At 38.7% G+C, this 13621-nt stretch overlaps 1 protein-coding gene across 4 annotated transcripts in view; it reads right to left on the bottom strand.

The window, feature by feature from the left end:
- HSPBAP1 (HSPB1 associated protein 1) overlaps positions 1–13621 on the bottom strand; it is a 41231-nt gene that overhangs the window by 25658 nt on the left and 1952 nt on the right. The window lies entirely within an intron of this gene.

Here is a 13621-nt window from a genome sequence, read left to right as displayed (position 1 = left end):
ATCACCCCCTAACCACTCCGTTGTCAGCCTGATTGATGTCTAACTGCTCCCCTGCCAGCCTGTTTGCCCTCAACTTCCCTCCTCTGCCGGCCTGGTCACCTCCAAATGTCCTTCCCTGCTTGCCTGGTTCCTCCCAACTGCCCTTCCCTGCTGGCCATCTTGTGGTGGCCATGTTGTGTGGTAGCCACATAGGGGCAGGGATATTTGACCACATGGGGGCAGCCATATTGTGTGTTGAAGTGATGGTCAATCTGCATATTACTCTTTTATTATTAGATAGGATAGAGGCCTGGTGCATGGGTGGAGGCCAGCTGGTTTGCCCTGAAGGGTGTCCTGGATCAGGGTGGGGGTTCCCTTGGGGCATAGGGCCGCCTGAGTGAAGAGCCTGTGGTGGTTTGAAGGCCAGCCACGTCCCTTGGTGACCCAAGTGGAGGCCCTGGTATCTGGAATATTTACCTTCTACAATTGAAACTTTGTAGCCTGGAGCAGAGCCAAGCCTTCTGCTTGCTCCGTGGCTGCCACCATTTCTGTTTGAATTTATTTACCTTCTATAATTGAAACTTTGTAGCCTTGAGTGGAGGCTTAGGCAGACAAGGGCAGGTGGAAAGCTTGGCTTCTTCCATTGCCTGGGAAACCCAAGTCTCCCTCCTGCTTTCTGTGGCTGTAGCCATCATGGTTGGGTTTATTTGCATACTCGCTCTGATTGGCTGGTGGGTGTGGTTGGTGGGTGTAGCTGAGTGATGGTTAATTTGCATATTACTCTTTTATTAGGTAGGATACTAATAAAAAGGTAATATGCTAATTAGACCAGACATCCTTCTGGACAAAGCCATAGTGGCGGGGGCCAAGGCAGAGGCAGTTAGGGGCAATCAGGCCAACAGGAAAGAGCAGTTAGGGGTGATCAGGCAGGTAGGCAGAGAGGTTAGGAGTGATCAGGCAGGCAGGCAGGCGAGTGGTTAGGAGCCAGTGGTCCCAGATTGTGAGTGGGATGTCTGGTAGTCAAACAACCCCTGAGGGGTCCCGGATTGGAGAGGGTGCAGGCTGGGCTGAGGGACCCCCCCTCCCCCTGCCCCTGTGCATGAATTTCATGCACTGGGCCTCTAGTATAAATATAAATATCAAACAACCATAATTCATCAATGATATTTCTTATATTAAATTTTAAATGTTAGAAAGTACTTACATTTTTTTAATGTCAAAGTGTTTTTAAAAGGGATTTCTAACTATTTATTTAAATTTAAAAAGATGCAATTTTTAAAAAATATTTTCTAAACAGAGGATAATGTAAGAAAAGCTGATATAAACTACTCTAGAACAACCAGAATTGCTGGAGTCAGCAACAATTCTACTTGCTCTATCACACATCTATTCCCCCAAAACCAACTGAATTAATAAAAATATATCAGTCAGTGGGAAAAGGGGAATTACTTTTATTGAAAGATTTAAAAAGAATTAAAAAAATGTGCTAGGAAGAGTATCAGGGTTAATCCTTGACCAGTTTGGCTCAGTGGATAGAGTGTCAGTTCATGAACTGAAGGGTGGCAGGTTAACTCTGGTCAAGGGCATGTACCCCGATTGCAGGCTCGGTTGGGGTGTGTGTGAGAGGCAACCAATCGATGTGTCTCTCTCACATAGATGTTTCACCCTCTCTAAAAATCAATGGAAAACATTTCTTGGGTGAGGATTAACTAAATAAATAAAATATTTGTAAAAATAAAAAAATAATCACTGGCTTCAACTGCATTTATAAAAAGTATAGGTGCTAAGAATTGAGTACTTCAATAAATTCCACAGAATTATATAATGTTAATTCTGGATAGGATAGTAAATATAAGTATTTGCTAAATAAAAGAATAAGTAAATTTCTCTTTAAAGACATGTTTAAACATATTGGGGACCAGTAGTTTTATTGCTAGCTTTACCTAGTAGCCAGATAAATTTCTATTGAATGAGTACAAAAACGTTTCACATAAATGTTAAAGGCATGCTTTAAAGTTAAACACCCAATGCATTTTGAAGTTATTTATTACATGTGCTTACCAGCTAATATCTTATTAAAGTATGATACTCTGTAAAACACTGTGTAATATAAAGCAAGAATTCTCATGATCCATCACTATGTGTTAAGATGAAAGTGTTCTGGAAAAGGTAAAAAAAAAAAAATGCTTCATACTTTGACCCCCAAAACATGTATTTATGATTCTCTGAATCAGCTAAATCCTGTATTTCAGTTATGTAATCTGTAATTACACTTAATTCAAAAAAAATTAGTAAAGCTCATAACTAATCCAAATTCTCCCATCATCCAACTTTTTATAAACTTTCTGATAAAAGAATGAGGAATGGGGCAGGACTCATTGAGGAACTTGAGTAATTTGTCCGACTGTAAGACTTGCTTTTAAAGAAAATGAAAATTTAAGTCAATTTCCTTTCCTTTCTTAGACAAGGGAAAAAACCTCAGAATCCTTTCCTAAAAACCTTGATGAAAGTGAGCAAGCTCTAAGCCTTCAGCAGTTGACATTTGATAACAGTGTGTCACCTTCTACATCAGTGGTTCGCAACCTTCCTAATGCCATGACCCTTTAATACAGTTCCTCGTGTTGGGGTGACCCCCAACCATAAAATTATTTTTGTTGCTACTTCATTACTGTAATTTTGCTGCTGTTATGAATCGTAATGTAAATGTGTGTTTTCCAATGGTCTTAGGTGACCCCTGACAGCAGTTCTCAACCTGTGGGTTGCAACCCCTTCCACAGGGGTCACCTAAGACCACTGGGAAACAGAGATATTTACATTATGATTCATAACAGTAGCAAAATTACAGTTATGAAGTAGTTTTATGGTCGGGGGTCACCACAACACGAGGAACTGTATTAAAGGGTCGTGGCATTAGGAAGGTTGAGAACCACTGGTCTACATACTCAGGGCTTCCAAGTGGGGAGGAAATCGGTATGGAAGCTTAGAGAGGTAAGGGCAGGTAGAAGAGCTGGGGACTACATGGCATGAGGAAGGAGAGACACTCTTAGGTCTCGATGTAAAAAAAAGCCCCAACTCTATCTTTATTATGTTTTTAAAATATATTTTTATTTATTTCAGAGAGGAAGGGAGAGGGAGAGGGAGAGAGATAGAAACATCAATGATGAGTCGAAAGCTTAGCTATTATAAACTGTGCTGATATAAACATAAGGGTACATATATCCTTTCTGATTGGTGTTTCTAGTTTCTTGGGATATGTTCCTAGAAATGTGATCTCTGGGTCAAATGGCAGTTCCATTTTTAGATTTTTGAGGAAACTCCATACTGTTCTCCACAGTGGCTGCACCAGTCTGCATTCCCACCAGCAGTGAACAAGGGTTCCTTTTTCTCCGCATCCTTGTCAGCACTTGTGGTACATCTACACAACTGAATACTATGCTACTGTAAAAAAGAAGGAATTCTGACCATTTGTAACAGCATGGATCGAACTGGAGAGCATTATGCTAAGTGAAATAAGCCAGTCAGAGAAATATAAATATCACATGATCTCACTCATTTGTGGGATAAAATGAACAACATAAACTGATGAACAAAAATAGATCCAAAGACAGAGAAGTTTCAATCACACCGTCAAACCTTAGAGGGAAGGTAGGGGTAAAGGGGAGAGATCAACCAAAGGATTCGTATACTTATATGCATGCATATAAGTATAACCAATGGACACAGACACCAGGGGGGTGAGGGCATGACTGGGGGTTGGAGGGAAAGGGGAGAATAAGGACACATATGTAATACCTTAGTCAACAAAGAAAAAAAAAAAAAGAGCGAAGAAACAAAGTACTAATACACAATACAATATAGGTGAACTTTTGAAGAAAACATTATCCTCAGCGAAAGTCAGTCAGTCATAAAACATCACACATTGTCTGATTTCATTGATATGAAATGTCCAGAATAGGGCAAATCCATAGAAATAGAAAGTAGATGAGTGGTTGCACAACTCTACATATACTAAAAACTATTGAATTATACATTTTAAATAGATGAATTGTGTAGTATGTGAATTATATCTCAATAAAGCTGTTACAAGAAAAAAAAAAAGTAAAAGAAACATCAATGATGAGAGAGAATCATTGATTGACTGACTCCTGCATGCCTCATACTGTGGATCAAGCCTGCAATCCCAGCAATGTGCCCTGACCAGGAATCGAGCTATAACCACCTGGTTCATAGGTCGATGCTCAAACACTGAGGCACACAAGCCAGGCCCCAACTTTATCTTCAAATTACCTTGAAGTACCATGTTAAAGAAAACAGGACGTTACGAGGAATAAAAAAAATGTTTCTATCTTTCCTTGAGATGTTTACCACTTTTGACATGTATGATAAATGCACATTTAAGGTCTGAACTCATACTGGCCTATACATACAAAGTTACCAGATTGCAGTGCACCAAATCTTCTAGGACTTGTAGGGCCAGACTCCATGTGCATGAAAATGGACAAGCTGTATTTTTATTATATTTAAAAACAACTTTTAAAATACATTTTTATGGATTTCAGAGAGGAAAGGAGAGGGAAAGAGAGAGAGAAACATCAGTGGAGAGAATCATTGATCAGCTGCCTCCTGCACGCCCCACACTGGGGATGGAGCCTGAAACCCAGGCTTAAGATCTTGACTGGAATCAAACCCAGAACCCTTCAGTCTGCAGGTCGACGCTCTATCTGCTAAGCCAAACCAGTTAGGGCTATTATATATTTTTAAAATTTTGCTAGACTATGTATGAAAAGCTATTAATACATTCTTAATACTCTCTCATCTGTGGCATAAAAATTAGAACTATCCTTTGAGAAATAACTGAGACAATGAAGTAGAAGTCTCAAAGAACCACCCACTCACTCAGGAATTTGCTATTAACAGAATAATCATACGATATACATTTGTAATACGTATATGTATATACATACATATAAAATATCTACTCCCCAAAATAAATCAGAAACTATACACCTAGTGTCTAAGAGTAGAAAGTATAACTAAATATTGCCCCCACAGTGCATATGTCCAGTAACAATAAAAATGAGGGCTCTGTAGAAATCTATAGAGTTGTAAGGACTGGAATTGACTCAGAGAACTATTGCAATAGCCAAGAGAGAAGTGTGATGACAAGACCCTGAACAAGAAGTGGCAGTGAGGAAGGCAGAGACGGTAAAGATGGAGAAATATGCCACATAGTTCTATATACATTAAAGTAAAAATGCACATGTGACCCTCTACAAAGGCAGAGAAGGTATTTTATTACCACTACCAGAAGGAAGAAATGGAAGCTCAGATATCAAAGGGCAACACACCCAGTGATGAACTGAAACTATAGGTCTCACTCCTGATTCCAAGTCCGGGGCTCTTTCTACTGCAAAATCCTGATAGCAGAGAATTAAAACTGAGGGACTACCCTGGCACCAAAATCTCAGGAGAGATAACACAAGCTGAAAAGATAAACAGGTGCAGGAAAGCTTTAGATCGACTGATAGATAATAAAACTATATGAGCTGTTGGGGACGGAGGAATGGTTTGGTTTGTGTAGGGGGAGGTGTTAATAGTAGAGGCTGCTGCCTGCCTAACTTATCATTCTCTTCTTCCTTACTAGCAGAACTCTGGTCATTGGGAGTAGCTGAAAAATTACATTTCTTAGACCGCTTTGCAGATAGGAACGGCCAGAGATATATCTGGAAGTTTCGAGTCATCCTTTTTGCCCTTATCCTCCTCTCCTATCTTGGGCTTGGGAAACAGACATAATGGTTAGCCATCTTGAGAGATAAAAGAACAGCCCAGGAAATTGCAATGTCAGCTGAAAGAATGCAAAGATGTCAATCTTTGTGCCACTGAGCCACCAGCCAAATTCTACTTCCTGAATCCTTTGATATTAAAAAAAAAAAAAAAATTAACTCTTATAGTCAATACACTGTTATTAGCTCATAACTGGTATAAACATCTAGCCTTCTGAAATTATCGCTTTCAAGGATAAACATATATTCCCTGTTAATAACAAGACACCAGGCTCAAAATGGAGTTGCTTATGTTAAGCTCCAAGTCACCAACCTCAAACTTAATTACAGTTTCAGCTCTCATAGGAATGGAACATTGAACCAATCAAGAATCACCTGGTTAGTACTGGCCAGGCAATCTGCTGATAGACCCTGACATCTCTAAAGGAAAATGACCTCGCCACAGCCAATCCACGTTTACCTAGTAACTTCCTTGTTCCCACTTCCTTGTGCCTATAAAAGTCTTTAATTTTGTACAGCTTCTTGGAGCTCCTTCCTATATGCTAGATGGGATGCTGCCCATGAATCTTTGAATAAAACCATTAAGATCTTTACATTTTACTAAGTTAATTTTTTTTAAAAACATTCCTATAACGTGCCCTGTGGCTTAAGTTGGATGAATCATGGCTGGTCTAACCCACTGAAGCATTCTGACAGTACTAAGGCTGTAAGATATTCCTACTTTGAACATTTTACTTCTAGGAATTTAAAGGACAGAGATCAATAAAAGCACCAGACTGTTTGGGGTTGGGTTTTTATTTATTCTGCTTATCTTAAATCAGAGCTGATAGATCATATGGCTTGAAAGTTCCCAAAACATGTCTAGTGTTTTGACAGAACAGTTTCAAAGAAAATAAGTACATTTCTCTCTAACATAGTGTTAAAAATCTTAAAACTATTTAATGATATGATCTAAAAAAAAAATCCCAGAAATTATTTAATAGGAGACTCTAAAGACTAAAACACCTGCCCAGTGATTGGAATAGATTAAATGTTCCAATAAATGAGTGAAAAGTGCTATAAAACCTATACAGTACAGAGCAATAGGATGCTCCCTGTAGTAGGAAATCAGCATATTTACAGAATTTCAGGCCTATCAGTGAAATTAGACAACCAGCTGGTTGTGAGATAAAACTACTTTGGTTTCTGATAGCTTAATCAACAATGAACCGGGCCATTAAATTAACAAATTTAAGTATTACAATTTCCTTTCAGAAGAATGCAATCTATTCTGTATTAATTAAACAGCTTAGGGATGTACCAGTTACTCCATGCCAACAGTATTTGCAAAGAGCTATATAAATTGTGAAGCACCTTGACAGCATGTAACTGTCATCCCCAGGTAAACCTGCTTGACAAGATGAAGTCATAACAGCCTCAACATTTCTACTTGTGGTATCTTCAGTGGCACCATCTTCTAGGCCTTGAAATTCAAAGGTTTTTAAACTATACATCAGTTTACTTAAGCATTAAGTTAAGTTTCAGGAGAATTATCTTAGTTTGTATTGATATTTTAAAATAGTGACTATAGAATGAAAAATTACCTTTGGTGTAAATTTTACCACCTGTTAGTCATTTTGTTAAGTAGTACTTGCATAATTCCATTAGTGTTCAGGATTTTTCTGACATCGCCCAATGTTCATGATTTGTTACCCTAATATCTACCATTTCTAATATCTACCATTCCAGAGGTTTTTAAGTTTCCTGTATGTATATATAATAGTTGTCAGATTAATGAAACCGTTATAGGTGTGTGTGTGTATCGTATGTGTGTGTATGTGTATACATATACATATACATATACATTATATTATCTATCTATCTATCTATCTATCTATCTATCTATCTAGTGTACCACTACAGTAAGTCTGTGTATTATAACTTTTTAAAAAAAACATATTTTTATTGATTTCAGTGAGGAAGGGAGAGGGAGGGAGACAGAAACATCAATGAAGAGAATCATTGATTGGCTGCCTTCTGCATGCCCCCTATTGGGGATAGAGCCCACAACCTGGGCATGTGCTCTTGACCAGAATCAAACCCAGGATCCTTCAGTCCACAGGCGGACGCTCTATCCACTGAGCCAAACCAGCTAGAGCTGTATTGTAACTTTTGACTTATTCTGATATCACCTTCTGAAAGTTTTTAAATAAGATTGAAAACTATTAAATTTAAGTTCTTAAATTTTCTATTAAAATTATATAAAAGATATCTGCACATCCTTATTCACATAGCACTATTCATAATAGCCAACAACAGAAGTAACCCAAATGTCCATTGAGAGATGACTGGATAAGCAAAATATTTACACATACAGTGGAATATTATTCAGCCTTAAAAAGGAAAGAAATCCTGTCACATGATACCACATGGATGAACCTTGAGGACATTAGGCCAGGTGAAAGAAACCAGTCACAAAAAGATAAATGAGTGAACTCCTGATGGGAGCAGGAGTGTGGGAGTCAGGGGGACAGGGAGCTTCAGATTTGCATGATGAAAGGTTCTGGAGATCTGTTTCACAATAATGTGAACATACTTAACACTACTGGACTGTACTCTTGAAAATGACAAAGGTGACAAACTTTATATTATTTGTTTTTTTACTACTATTAAAAAGTCAATACTATTCTTTTTCTAATATTCATCATTATCAAGCATGAAGTATTTTACCTACATAATAATTTTTACTTTTTATCATATCATACAGGTGTTTGTATTTCTTTAAAATCTTGTGACTCCCCCAACCTTCTTCTTTTTTAAAAAAATATATTTTTATTGATTTTTTACAGAGAGGAAGAGAGAGGGATAAAGAGTCATCAATCAGCTGCCTCTTGCACACCTCCTACTGGGGATGTGCCCGCAACCAAGGTACATGCCCTTGACCGGAATCCAACCTGGGACCTTTCAGTCTGCAGACGACGCTCTATCCACTGAGCCAAACCAGTTTCAGCGATCTTCTTTTTTTTTTTAAGTGAGAATAAGAATGACACAGAGAGTATGACATTTCTAACTAAAGAGTAAATCTAGTATAGGAGGGTCAGCTATATAGAAACTCAAATCCATACAATACTAAAATGAGATATTTCCTCGGGCAAGACTGAAAGAACAGTAGAAAGGATAAATCATTCTCTTCACAAAGGTATAAACCTAGCTATAACTAAAACTATGAGAGCCTAATAGAAATAAACATTAATAACTTCAGTCTGAAAGACAGAATCAGATTTAAAGAATTATAATTTTGCTGGAACCCGTTTGGCTCAGTGGATAGAGCGTCGGCCTGCAGACTAAAAGGTCCCAGGTTCGATTCCGGTCAAGGACATGTACCTTGGTTGTGGGCACATCCCCGGTAGGGGGTGTGCAGGAGGCAACTGGTCGATGTTTCTGGCTCTATATCCCCCTCCTTTACTCTCTGTAAAAAATCAATAAAATATATATATTTTTAAAAGCATTATAATTTTTAATTTCACTAAATGCTTTAACCAATGTGTGATCCTGAAAGTAACATCTTACACTCACATTTTAAATTGATTCTTTTTCCTTATTGTCTAAAGTTTTACAAAAATCTCCTTTTCTCCCAATTGACCAACCCCCAGGCCATTCCCACCCCAGGTAAACCCCCACCACCTGAGTGTTTGTGTCCTTTGGTTATGCTAATATGCATGTGTACAAGTAAGTTGATTCTTAATAACAAAGTAGTTTCAATTCAAGTAGTTACAAATATGTAAGTTTTAGGCTTACAACAAATTTCAGAGGAAGGTATAGAGATTTCACACATACCCCCTCCACTCACACATGCATACTCCACCCCCATTATCACATCACGCACCAGGATGGTACATTTTTACCAGGAATGAACCTAAATTGATCACTTTTTACCCGCTCCTTAGGACTTCAAGATGAAGAATAACCAGTTTCCTCAAAAAGCTAAATATGGAATTATCATATGACCCAGAAATTCCTCTCTTAGATGTTATGACCAAGAGAACTGAAAACATATGCTCATACAAAAACTTGCATATGAATGTTCATAGCAGCATTAGTCATAGTAGCCCAAAAGTGGAAACCCAAATGCCCGTTAACTGATGAATGGATAAATAAAATGTGGTATATCCACACTATGGGTGGAATATTACTCAACCATAAAAAGGAATGAAGTACTGACACATGCTACAATGTGGAGGAACCTTGAAAACATTACACTATGTTAAAACAAACATATACAAAGGGCCTCATATTATGATTCCATTTATATGAAACTAGAGGTCTGGTTCACAAATTCATCACAAGTAGGGTCTGGCCAGCCCCACCCCTGATGGGGGGGGGGGGGGTGCCTGATAGGGTGTGGGACAATTGGTGAGTTGGTTCCACCTCCTGGTTGAAACTCAGGTGGAAGGGACAATTTGCATATTACCCTTTTATTATATAGGATTAGTATATAGGAAGGCTGTCCAGAATAGGCAAATTCATAGAGACAGAGAGCAGATTAGTGATTTCCAGGAGTTGGAAAGAGGGGTGGATGGGGAGTGACAGCTAATGGGTACCAGGCTTCTTTTGGGTGTGATGAAAACATTCTGAAATGATAATAGTGATGGCTGCACAACTTTGTGAAAATAGTAAAAACCAGTGAACTGTGCACTCTGAAAGGATGAACTTATGGTATGTGAATACCATGAAGAATAAAAGCTCATCTTCCCCTTCTGCACCCCTGACATCTTCTGTGGCAGTATCCTTCCAAACCTAAACTCTATTCATTCACAGGAAAACTAAACGGTGCTCTCCCAACCACCTCCTCTTTTCTTCAGGTTCCTAATTTATATGTCATTTCTCAGCCTGGAAATTTTCAGATATCTCTAATTTATTTTCTCTCAGTTTCAACATCAGTCGGCAATGCCAGCACTTTCTATTAATAATACAAATGGTTACCTTTATTAAATACATAATTCCTGCCAGATACTGTGCTGGGTGATCTATAAGTATCTTTAATTTTAACAATAAATTATGCATTTTACAGTGGTAACTAAAATTAATGGGGATTAAGTACTTTGTCCTTCAGTCTTTCTTCCTTGAATCTATGTTCCATCCTTGAGTGATGCTCCTTAAAACTAAATCTGATCACGTTACTCTCCCAGATAAGCTCTTCAAAGGCTTCCCATTGTCATAGAAAGTCCAGACTCTTTAACTTGGTATAAGGTGCCCTTTATGATTCTTCTTTTCTCACCACTCCTCATACCAACTCCCTCAGTTCCTGGACCAGGTCAAGCTCTCTTCCCTCTTGCTCTGGACTTGGCACAGGGTTCTCTTATTCATTCCCTCGACAAATATGTAACAAGTCCTCACTATGCCTGGTATTGTACTTGCTGCTTGTGGTGAACAAAACAGACATAGGTCCTTTTCTCAAGGTACTTAGGTCTAATGGAAGAAGTAAAGATAAACAAGTAATTGCAGATTGTGGTAGTAAGTGAAACAAAGGAAGAAGCATGCTGTGGTATAGAACATTTAGGGTTAGAGGTCGTGGAAAACTACAAAGAAGGTTTTAAATAGATTTATTCTAGTAAGGTCTCAGGTGGTGACAAACTCTGAAACCTGACGATTAAGGAACCAGCTATGTGAAAAGCAGGTAAAGGAAGGAGGTGAGTGACAGATGTTCTTAAGAACACAACCCAGACCAAGGATTTTTGTAGGCGGTGGTTAGGAATTTGGATTTTATTCTAAGTTCTAAGCACAATGGAATTCATTGAAGAATTTTAAGTAAGGAAGTGTCCCTTTTTGCTGCTGATCAGAGAACTGACTGGAGGGGTACAAGGCCTGAAGTGGTTTAGGGGAGAAATGTGGATGACCTGGACAAGGATCTGATAGTAAAGGAGAAAAAAGTTGACAGACTAGATGCAGAACTGACCTGATTTACGAAGAACTAATCAGCTGAAAATGAGAAGGAGATGAAGAGAGTGTACAGAAAGTTTAGGGAATTGTCATTGGAAAAAGGAAGTAGGCTCACCACAGAAACAGAGGATAAGAAGGATCTTGTGCCCACACTGAGTGAATCCTCAAGTGGTTGACCATTTTCATCTTGCAGTGTCATCAATTTATCCAGGACTTTTCCCAGCAAAGTTAATCCAGTTAGGTGCAGGTGCAAAAAGGGCAAAAAGATTGGGTTCATCCAGAGATTGGGTTTTGCCAGAAAATAAAAGGCAAGGAGAGACAAGAGATAATGTATTTTCAAGGGAAAGATCATAATGATAAACTATGACATGCATTCCTAATTGGATTAGGGGATACAGATAGGCAGAAAATGGAAGGATCAATGAATCAGAAGTATAGATGAAGTTCAAGGATTGTCCCTTATCATTACCAACACAGCTCCTAGAGCAATGGAGACTAAGGAGAAAATAAACTAATGGGACTACATCAAAATAAAAAGCATCTGCACAGCAAAAGAAATCATCAACAAAACAACAAGAAAGCCCACTACATGAAAGAACTTATTTCCCAATGATATTTCCGATAAGGGTTTAATTTCCAAAAGTTAGAGAGAATGCATACAATTTAACAAAAGGAAGATGGAAGATAAATGATCCAATAAAAAAAAAAAAATGGGCAAAGGACCAAAATAGACCTTTTCGAAAGGACACAGAGAAGGCCCAGAGACATATGAAAACATGCTCAGTGTCACTAATCATCAGAGAGATGCAAATCAAAACAATGAGATGCCATCTCACACCTGTCAGAATGGCTATCATCAACAAATCAACAAGTGACAAGTGCTGGCAAGGATGTGGAGCAAAGGAACCTTCATGCACTGCTGGTGGGAATGCAGACCAGGGCAGCCACTGTGGAAGACAATATGGAACTTCCTCAAAAAACTAAAAATGGACCCAGTAATATCACTTCTAGGACTATATCCCAAAAAACCAGAAACACCAACCAGAAAGGATATATGCACCCCTATGTTCATAGCAGCACAATTCATCAAAGCTAATTAGGATTTGGAAACAGCCTAAGTGCCTATCAGCAGATGAGTGGATTAAAAAACTGTGGTACATCTACACAATGGAGTACTATGCCTCCATACAAAAGAAGGAACTTTTACCATTTGCAATAACATGGATGGAACTGGAGAGCATTATGCTAAGCGAAATAAGCCAGTCGGAGAAAGATAAATATCACATGATCTCACTCATATGTGGGATATAATGGTCAACATAATTTGATGAACAAGAATAGATCGATCTAGAGACAAATGGTAGCGGGGGTGGTTAGAGAGCAACCAAAGAACTTGTATGCATGCATATTAGCATAACCAATGGACACAGACACTGTAGCAGTGCGGGTTGGCTCGGGGTGGGAACTGCTGGGGGGGTGGGGAGGGGAGAGAATCAATTGGGGGAAAAGAAGACATACGTAAAATTTAGGCAATAAAAAAAATACTTTTATCCCAAATCACATCCATCCTGCCCCCTACTGTCTTTCAAAGACTCCCCTTTACTACTATCTCATCCAATCAAACTATTCCCACCTTGAAGCATTTATATCACCCTACTGGGATTTCTCCTCCAGGTGACAGACCTCATCCAATGTGTACAACTGACAGTGTTCACGTTACCACGTTTGTCAGTCATTGTTTTTCCTTTCTATACCTTTTTACTCGGTTGGGAAAAGGCATTTGTTATAAACAGTCTCTGGTCCTGTGGCAGTCCCCACAACAGTACCAGGAACCGAGCAACCATTCCATAAATGCTAACAGGGATCTCCAGGCTAATGGGCTTCCCAACGTCACCCGCTCTTTAAAGAAATCAAACAAAAGCTCATAACCCTTGTTCGCA

This window comes from Pipistrellus hanaki, assembly GCF_964339955.1.
Source record: "Pipistrellus hanaki genome assembly, chromosome: 2".
NCBI classification, from domain to species: Eukaryota; Metazoa; Chordata; class Mammalia; order Chiroptera; family Vespertilionidae; genus Pipistrellus; species Pipistrellus hanaki.
This window is presented reverse-complemented; position numbering and strand designations above follow the sequence as displayed.